The sequence below is a fragment of the Apium graveolens genome, chromosome 8 (assembly GCF_009905375.1).
Source record: "Apium graveolens cultivar Ventura chromosome 8, ASM990537v1, whole genome shotgun sequence".
NCBI lineage: Eukaryota > Viridiplantae > Streptophyta > Magnoliopsida > Apiales > Apiaceae > Apium > Apium graveolens.
Genome location: NC_133654.1, coordinates 184,553,463 through 184,563,793, shown reverse-complemented (window position 1 = coordinate 184,563,793; position 10,331 = coordinate 184,553,463).

Sequence of the window (10,331 nt, the reverse complement as noted above, 5' to 3'; positions counted from 1 at the left end):
AGCAACAGATTTCCCTTTGTTGCTTTTCCTCTCCCTCCTTTGCTAAACCTCCAAATCATGAGTTCTCAGCATGCCATAGACTTCATCCAGAGTAATTACTTCCAGATCATATTGATGTCGTATGATTGAAGTCTGAGCCTCCTATTCTTCACTCAAAGCTCTCAAAAACTTGGTGTTTGAATCCTCTCGATCATACACCTTTCCCACCAAAGACAGATCGTTAAGCAGGGTCATAAATCTGTTATAAATGTTAGTGAGACTTTCATCAGGCTTGGCCTCAAAGTGTTCATATTCTTGAATCAGAACAGCCCTTCTGTTCTTCTTGATGGCCATGGTTCCTTGACATTGAGTTTCAAGAGCATCCCAGATCTCTTTAGCAGTCTTGTACGCTATAACCCTGTTTGACATCACAGAATCAAGACTGTTATGCAAAATGTTTCTTACCTTTGCATCTTTCAGCACAACTACTTTCTCTTCTGGTGTCCACTCAGTCTTCTCCTTCAGCTGATAATGTTCAACAACAGTGGGAGTTGCAGGCACCAGTTTTGTTGGCATGAAGGGTCCATCATTGATTACGTCGAGATAATCTGGATCCGTAGCTTCCAGGTGCATGAGCATCTTCACCTTTCATGTTGGATATTCAGTCTTTTTCAGAATGGGAATTTTAATGCTTTCATACTTGTTCAGAGACATGTTTAGATCGTTTCTGATTGTAAATTTATCGGTGGGCTCTGATACCAATTGTTGCCCAGTGAAGATACAATTGTTTAAGGGGGGTTGGATACAATTTTATAAATGTTTTGAAAAAGTAATAAAATATAACAGCTTTTTATATTTCTGATAAAAACTGTTACAAAATCCTCTCAAGAAATACTGATGTTCTTGAGAGCTGCTAGGTCGAATGATACTCGAGATCGATACACTAAGTGATGACCTAAACTATGTTTATATACTACACATCTACAACAAATCAATCTAAGATATGCATTATCAAAAGCTAACTGAAACTGATACATATCTTTAACTGAATAGATAAAGTCCTATAACTCAGACGTAAAAGATATCTGCTCCATATTACAAGGAACAGAAAAAATCCTTTAAGCAGACTGGCTTCAAATACTGATGACATCCAAATGCTGATGATATATCAAATCCTGACGATACATCAGATACTGATGCCACCCGAACAACCAGATCCTAAGCTTCTTCCGATCATTGAGAATTCAATATATAACAACAATAATCTCCCCCAATTTGTGAGAAGATTGCTTATCACAAATTCATGTCTGGTAACAAGACTAACCCCATGTTACAATGAAATAATAAAAAATTACATAAAATTGACATAACACAAATACAGCTTTTATACACTGAGTGATTACATGAGTTTAATAAATACATTCATCACATGAAATTTTTATAGTCTGATTCCTTTCTAATGAGGTCCTTTAGATTTACAAGTCCTCGAAGTTCCTCTATAATTTCAGTCCCTCTTAGAGCTTCCACAAGATTGAGCCAATCATCCAATGAATAACCATTCAAGTAACCAACTCTGAATCTTGAAAATTTGCCAACTTTTATTTTCAGAAAGTGTCCATCCTTAGAAATTCTGCTCACCCCCTTTATCTTGAGCTCATTTGATCTTTGTTTAAACATGACAATTTCTGCTGCATATTTCCTATCCCTTTCTTCTTTTTCACCCTTTGCTTTTGCTCTTCTTTCATCTCTTACTTTCAGCCATACACATATTACAGCCCTCCATGCCCTTGTACTTGGGTCCTTATCTTTCATTAAGCTAATCACCCTCTTAATTTATATGGTTGAAACTGTGTCCATTAAATCCCTGCCAAGTAGAGTGAAGGAACCATCCTGATAGTTGATTCTGACTTCTCTTAATGATACAACCCAAACTTTGACTATTTCTTCAACTAATTGTTGAAAGTAGTCATCATCTGTGATGTACCAGTTTAATGGTAGAAAGTCAGTCTAATTAAAGCAATTCCAGATAGCCCTCTCTTCAACTTGCAGTTTCTTCGGTTTTCTATTGTGCAAGACATGCTTGTACCTTAAAAAAACTAAGACAATTTGTCAACCCTAAGTAAGTTGTATTATTATCTAAATTTGTATTTTGTACTTGTAACACTTAAAGTCTGTAAAAATGTCAAAGGAGCAGACTTGAGTCTTTTTCTATAAACAGTGTCAAGCCTAAGAATTCTATCTGGAAGAAGATCAGGAAGATCATGCCTCAGAAGAATTATGAAGAAGTTTGGAGTTGAATAAATCTGTTTTAGGAAAAATATTCTAAGTCAAGATCTCTACAAGTCACAGATTTAGTGTTATAGAGAAGTCATTCGAGAACTCAAAATGACTTATCAAGAAGTCAGGAAAGGCACTAGAGAACTCACAGAGATATCGACAAGCCAAATTGAAGACACGGAGATTGGATATATCGACAAGTCATTTCTTCACTAGAGAACTCAGAGTTATAGACAAGTCAACATTCATTAGAGAACTCTGAGTTATCGATAAGTTAAATTCTACTAGAGAACTCAGAGATATCGAGAAGTCAAAATTCACTAGAGAACTCTAAGATATCGACAAGTCAAATTTGACTAGAGAACTTTGAGATATCGATAAGTCAAGAAGCCACTAGAGAACTCAGAATTATCGATAAGTCAAAGTGAAGATATGAAGACTAGAGATCTCTACAAGCTAAATTCTCTTATAGAGAACTCAGAGACCTTTACAAGTCAAATTTACTATGGAGTATTAGAGATCTCGATAAGCCAATATAATTATCGAGATATCAAGTTCTCTATAGACCAAATGGAGTTCTTGATGTAAAATATTAAAGTACAAAATTGCATATCAGTTCAATATCCAAGATTAACAATCAACAAACAATACAAACAGCTGGATTAACAAGTCTACAAAAAGCAGCTTGAAGGATGAGCAAGATCAATGGTGAAGATTAACTGACAAAAGAAGATCAAGATAATCACAGGATGCTAAAGATATGCTAAGCCAGAAATAGAAGATATACTTTTCTATAAATGGAAATGACAAGTGACTGTTTACAAAAGCTAACATCATGTCTTATTGTACACTGTGTAAACCAGTAGTTAACTGAATTATAAAGTTAACACTGGTCCTTTAGTCAGTTATAAAAATTTAGATAGAAAATCTTGTAACACTCTCAAGGAAGAGATAAGCTCTTTATCAATAAAGAGCCTAGAAATTTTGTAGGAAAATATTCTTAATTTTAATATAAAATTAAGTGAGTTTTGAAGATTTGTGTTCTTTTTTTCTGCAAGATTAATTTCTGCATGAACACATTTTGACTACAAGATTTAATTTACTTTGTTCAACCATAAAAGATTCAAGAAAAGCTCAAAAATAGAAAAACACATTCACCCCCCTCTGTGTGTTATTCATTTCTCAACAAGTGGTACCAGAGCCAAATCTGAAAGTAAACAGATTCAAGATCTTAGAAGAATGAATACACAAAAAATCAGTAGCATCAAAATTCCTACCTTTGACAAAGCTAACTACACTCTTTGGAAAAAGAAAATGTTGCTGTTTGTCAGGATGGCCAATGCACTCTATATTCAGATTCTCAAAAATGGGCCATTCACTCCTATGGTTAGAGTTGAAGAATCAACTGATGGTGATATTGTCATTCCAGCTCATTATGCTCCAAAGGACCCTTCTGAGTATACTGAGCCTGAAAAAGAAAAATTTTCCCTGGATAGTGGCTTGCAATTGATATTGATTGAGTCACTTGACAATGTGATGTACAACAACATTGTCAACTGTGACACTGCCAAGCAAATATGGGAAAAGATTGATATACTCTGTGAGGAAACTGAGGAAGTTAGATCAAATCAGAGAAGGATACTAATTTCACAGTATGAGGGCTTCATGGCTAAGCCAAACGAAAGTATAACAGATATGTTTGAAAGGTTCAACAAGCTGATAAATGACTTGCAGCTCCATGACAAATACTATGAAGCTGAAGAAGTAAACTTGAAGTTCTTGCTCACTCTCCCTGATCATTTGGAACAGAAAATCTCAGCTATCAGGGAAGGGAGAGATCTGAGCAGAATAATACTGGAAGTTCTATATGGAATTCTCACAACATATGAACTAGTAATGATTGAAAGGAAATCATTGAGATCTGGTCAGGGATATGTTTTAGATGGCTCAAGTGCTTTAATTATCAATGAAAGCTAAACATCTATTGATGAGCCAAGAACTCAAACTCCAGTTGCCTCAACAAGTGAGCAAAGAACAAATGATTCACTGGAACAAGTCATTCTGGAATTGGAAGAAGATGAGTTCTACACTTTTGATGAACTGGATAAGCTAGATCAGTTAATGGCTTATTTGGCTAGAAAATTCTCTAACATTAGAGTAAAGAAGCCAAGATTTTTCAAGGGTAAAGGACAGTCTTTCAACAAAGACAACAACTGGAAAGAAAAAGGGAAGTACACTCCTGTTAGCAAGAATGGTTACAAAACTGGATCTATTGACAGATCTAAGATAAGGTGCTACAACTGTGATGAGTTGGGCCATTTTGCTACAGAATGCAGGAAACCCAAGAAAGCAAAGAAGGATAAAGCATATCTTGAATTGGAAGCAAAGTATGAAGCTCTTCTGAAGAAACAACAAAGCAAAACTTATATTGCAGAGGGTAAAAGTTGGGATGACACTGAAAATGATGAAGATGAAGAATTTGGAAATTATACACTCATGGCCTTGGAGCAAGGAGAATCATCCTCATCTAAATCACCGGTACCAACTCTTACTACCATTGATTTAAATGTGAGTCAATATAAGGAAACTATAGAGAAGATGAGCACATAAATGTTTCACATTCACACAAGCATGGATGTTGCTAATGAAGAAGTTAGCTAATTAACAAAGATAAATAAGAAGCTTGAAATTGAGAAGCAAGAAACTGAATTGTTGTTGGTGGAGCTTGAAGCTGTAAAGCAAGAGAATGCTTATCTCAAGAACAAGCTCAAGTGTGCAAATGAAATTGAAGCAGTGCTAAGGGAGAAGCTGGAAAAGAATGAGGTGAAGTTAGTTGGACAATACCATGAGAAGAACAAACCATGTGCAAATATTGCTATTAGTCTTGACTATGATGCCTTGAACAACAACAAGAAAGAGATATGTGACAAAGGAAAAGCAACAATTAATGAAAATGTTCCAGCTATGCTGAAAAAGGTTGTATCACCTATGTTCAAGGCATGTGAAGTCAACTTTAGTGAAAAAGAATTGATTATCAAGCAAGAAATTGCTGATGAGGACAAAGAGAAGAGAAATGCAGAATCAACTCAGTCTTTCGATACTGAAGAGAAGCTCATGAACAAACAAAGTCCCAAGACACCTGTTAAAGAAACCAAAATTGAAGATGCAAGAAAGAAAAAGAAAATAGAAATGGGAAAATTGGGATAAACAAAAGCAACAATTTTGCTTATGTTGCAGATGCTCCAAGAAAGAAATGTGAAAAATGTGGCTCTGTGAATCACCTAACTCACCTTTGTAAAAAGGCAGTTAGCAAGCCAACTGAAGGAGCCTGCAAATACAATGAAGCAACAAATGATCCCAACTCCTTCCGTGACAAGTTTAACTGCATTCCTTGCAACTTAAAAGTGATGAAAAGTTGTCACAAACTGAGAGTAGACCTCAAAGAAATGAAAATTGGGTCTACAATAGAAAGGGAAAATGCTCAATAGTCAATGGACTCTATTTTATTTGAAACTACTCATTCTACTTCTGCTAAATCAGTTAACAAGAAGAAAGTACCCAACACTGCTTGGGTTGCTAAACACACTTAAAACTCATTGTGTGCAGGGCAAAGTGAAGAAAGTCATCTGGATCATAGATAGTGGATGTTCCAGGCATATGACAGGTGATAAAGCCCTACTATCATAGTTTGAGGAGAAAGTTGGCCCTTTGGTGACCTTTGGAGACAACATCAAAGGATTCACAATGGGATATGGCAAGATTGTTTCTGAAAATATTGTCATTGATGATGTAGCACTGGTAGCTGGTCTTGAAGTGAATCTTCTCAGTATTAGCCAATTTGCAGACAAAGGCTTTGAAGTTTTATTCAACAAAGAAGAGTGCACTTTTATTAGCAAGAAAAATGGTGAATTTGCTCTGAAAGGAGCAAGGAAAGAAAGCTTGTTTGTTGCAGACTTAGACTTAACAAATAAGGATGGAATTTGTTGCTTCTATACTAAGGCATCAGAAGAATAAAGCAAGCTATGGCATAAGAAGCTGTCTCACTTGAATTTCAAGGCAATTAACACCTCGGTTAAAAAGGAGTTAGTAAGAGACATGCCTAAACTAGAGTTTGCTCAAGTTGAAGTTTGTGAAGCTTGTCAGAATGGAAAACTGGAGAGATCAAGTCACAAGTCAAAAACTGTGAATTCTATAAGTGCACCATTGCAACTTATTCACATGGACTTGTTTGGGCCAGTAAATGTCTTATCAATTTTAAGGAACAAATATGCACTTATGATGGTGGATGATTTCTCAAGATATACTTGGGTAGAGTTCATACACTCTAAAGACGAAACTCCACACATCATAATTGAGCACACCAAGAAGATAGAAAAACAGGCTGAAGATTGTAATTGTGTAAAAAAAATGAGAAGTGATAATGGAACATAATTCAGAAATACAACATTGAGTGAATTCTGCAAAGGCAAAGACATTGTTCAAGAATTCTCAGCTGCTAGAACACCTCAGAAAAATGGAGTAGTTGAAAGATAGAAAAAAACATTAGTTGAAGCTGCTAGAACAATGCTGCAAGATGCCAAGTTACCAACAAATTTCTGGGAAGAAGATATTAACACTGCATGTTACACTCAGAACATATATCTCATTAACAAGGCACACGGAAAATCACCATACTCAATCATGTCTAAAAGAAAGCCTATTGTAAAGCATCTTCATGTGTTTGGAAACAAGTGTTACATTTTGAAAGACAACTCTGAATATGTGGGAAAATTTGACTCAAAAGTCTTTGAAGCAATTTTTCTGGGATATTCATTGGAAAGAACAGCCTACAAAGTTTATGTGATTGATCAAAAGAAGATTATGGAGAGCACAGATGTGACTTTTGATGATGATAAGTGTCCAGGCTTGGAATGTCTTGATGATAATGAAGTTGAAGCACTTGCATTTGAAAACCTCAACATTGATAGTGATTCTTATGGGGAAGATGAAGTTGATGCACAACAGATGATAAATAAAGAGACTACTCAACAGGAAAATCATGGAAGTGGAAGCTCATCTCAAACACCTGAATTTGATAGCACAAACTCAGGGGGAGAAAGAGAAGAATGATCTAGCAGTCATACCAATAATGAAGAAAATGATGAAGGCACAAGTCAATAAACTCATAGAAGAAAGTGGGATAGAAGTCACACTAGAGAAGCAATTATTGATGATCCTACTGCTGGTGTGAGGACTAGAAGTGCAACTGCTAATGAGTGCCTACATGCATGTTTTCTGTCTCAAGTAGAGCCTAAGAAAATTGATGAAGCTCTACTGGATCCTGGTTGGATATCTTCCATGCAGGAAGAACTGAATCAGTTTGAAAGAAACAAAATTTGGGAATTGGTTCCTGCACCAAAGAATAGAAGCATAATTAGAACAAAATGGGTGTTCATGAAGAAGATGGATGAAAATGGTATAGTTACCAGAAACAAAGCAAGGTTGGTTGCAAAAGGCTACTCACAAGAAGAAGGAATTGATTATGATGAAACTTTTGCTCCAGTTGCAATACTTTAAGTAATAAGGATTTTTATAGCATTTGCTGCACATTCAAATTTCAATGTGTATCAAATGGATGTCAAGAGTGCCTTCCTGAGTGGTGAGCTAGAAGAAGAAGTTTATGTGCAACAACCACCTGGCTTAGAAGATCCAGAATTTCCAAATTTTGTGTACAAGTTACTCAAGGCTCTATATGGACTAAAACAGGCACCTAGAGCTTGGTATGACACACTGTCAGAATTCCTATTGAAGCATGGTTTTACTAGAGGTACCATAGACAAGACTCTCTTCTACAAGAAACATGGTGAGAATATGATCCTAGTTCAGATCTATGTGGATGATATCATCTTTGGTTCTACTAATGAGAAGCTTTGCCAAAGATTCTCTAAGCTTATGCAAAGTGGATATGAAATGAGTATGATGGGGGAACTGAGTTACTTTCTTGGACTTCAAGTTAGTCAAAGAAGTGATGGTATCTTCATCATCCAAACTAAGTATGTCAATGATTTATTGAAAAAGTTTGGTATGGTTGATTGTTCACCTGCATCTACACCTATGTCTACTACAACAAAGTTAGATGAAGATAAAAAGGGCAAGAGTGTAGATATCTCAAGCTATAGAGGAATGATTGGTTCATTACTTTACTTAACAACAAGTAGACCAGACATCATGTTTGCTACATGTCTATGTGCAAGATTTCAAGCCAATCCAAAAGAATCACATTTGATGGTTATAAAGAGGATTTTCAGATATTTGAAGGGAACTCCAAACTTGGGATTATGGTATCCTAAGGGAACTGGTTTTGAAGCTGTTGGTTACACAGATGCAGCTTTTGCTGGATGCAGGGTTGATAGGAAAAGTACTAGTGGAAGCTGTCAATTTTTTGGACAAAGACTTGTATCTTGGTATAGCAAGAAAAAATAATATGTATCAACTTCTACAGCTGAGGCTGAATTTATAGCTGTAGGAAGTTGTTGTACTCAAGTGCTTTGGATTAGAAATCAGCTAATGGGTTATGGCCTAGTGTTACACAAAATTCCTATTATGTGTGACAATACTAGTGTTATATCTATAATGGCTAATCCAGTTAATCATTCTAGAACAAAGTACATTGATGTAAGGTACCATTTTATTAGAGAACATGCTACAAATGGTACCATTGAGCTCATTTTTGTTCCAACTAGAAAAACAATTTGCTGACATTTTTACTAAATCTTTGGATGAAGCAACTTTCACTAGACTTGTAGGGACAATTGGAATGCTTAATTCTTCATCCTAAGGCAAGAACTCAGCTAATGTTTTGTAGTAGATTAATTTCCGGTAAATCAAATTTAATTTGATTTAATTGGAAATTAACTGAAATATGAATTATAAATATTTTAGAAATCTCTGCATATTTATTTTTCAAAAATCGAAATTCAACTTGGAATTTTTCAAATTCTAAGTAAACTGCTCAGTTGTTAATTTACATCCTTAATATGTAAAATTAAGACAAGGCGGAATTATAATGGTCAAATGTATATAAAGAATTGAGTTCTTGATAAGTCTAACTAACTTATCGACAAGTCATTTTAAGACTTCTCGAGTGAGTTCTCGAAAAGTAAATTTACTGACTTCTCGATAAACTTAGTTATGACTTATCAATAAGTCCTTGTAGAGTTCTCTAGTAGTGTTAATTCATAGAGTTCTTTACAAGTATAATTTTTGACTTATCAATAACTCAGAACTGAAATAATTTAATAAATTATTTTGGTAAAATACTTTTGGAAAATTTATTCTAATTGTATTTTGAATTTATTCAAATAAAGTTGGAATTAATTCAGTCCATTTTTGGACAAACTGTGTATTTATTTGACATCCCGATAAGTCAAGTTTTAGTTCTCTATAAGAGCAATTTAAAAATGACTTCTCGATATGTTCTTCATTTCTTAAAATGACTTCTCGATATACAAATTCCAAACGTCTATTTTTGAGTTCTCGACAAGTCATTTGCTTTTACTATAAATACCCAGACTTCTCGATACATATACATACTTACAATTTTCGAGATCTCAAGTGACCTAGCCTTTCAAGCAAAAATCGATTTTCTCTCAGTTTTTCTCCTTTCTCAAAAAAATTTCTTACCCACTCATTCTCATCAATAAACAATGGCTCAAAATGTTGCAAGAGTTTCTATTTCAGAGAAAGGAACCAACTATCTCGCTTTTACTGATGCCAACCAAGCTCTTGACAGTTTCAAGGGGTTTGTGAAACTTTTGGATGAGTCTTATCTTGCAGGAGAATTGAATGCAAATCCGATCCTGTACCTAGATGTGCTGCATGAATTCTGGACTACAAAAGTAGTGAGAACTGATATGAATGACAACTCTCTTTCTATGGTGGTGACATACACAATTGGAGGCCAACTGATAGAATTTAATGAACAAGATGTGAATAGATCTTTGGGGTTGCCAACTGAGAATCTGGTGGAGGTGCCAACTCCTGATGAGCTGACTGAGTTTATGGACTTCATCAATTATGGTGAAAGAATCAATCTG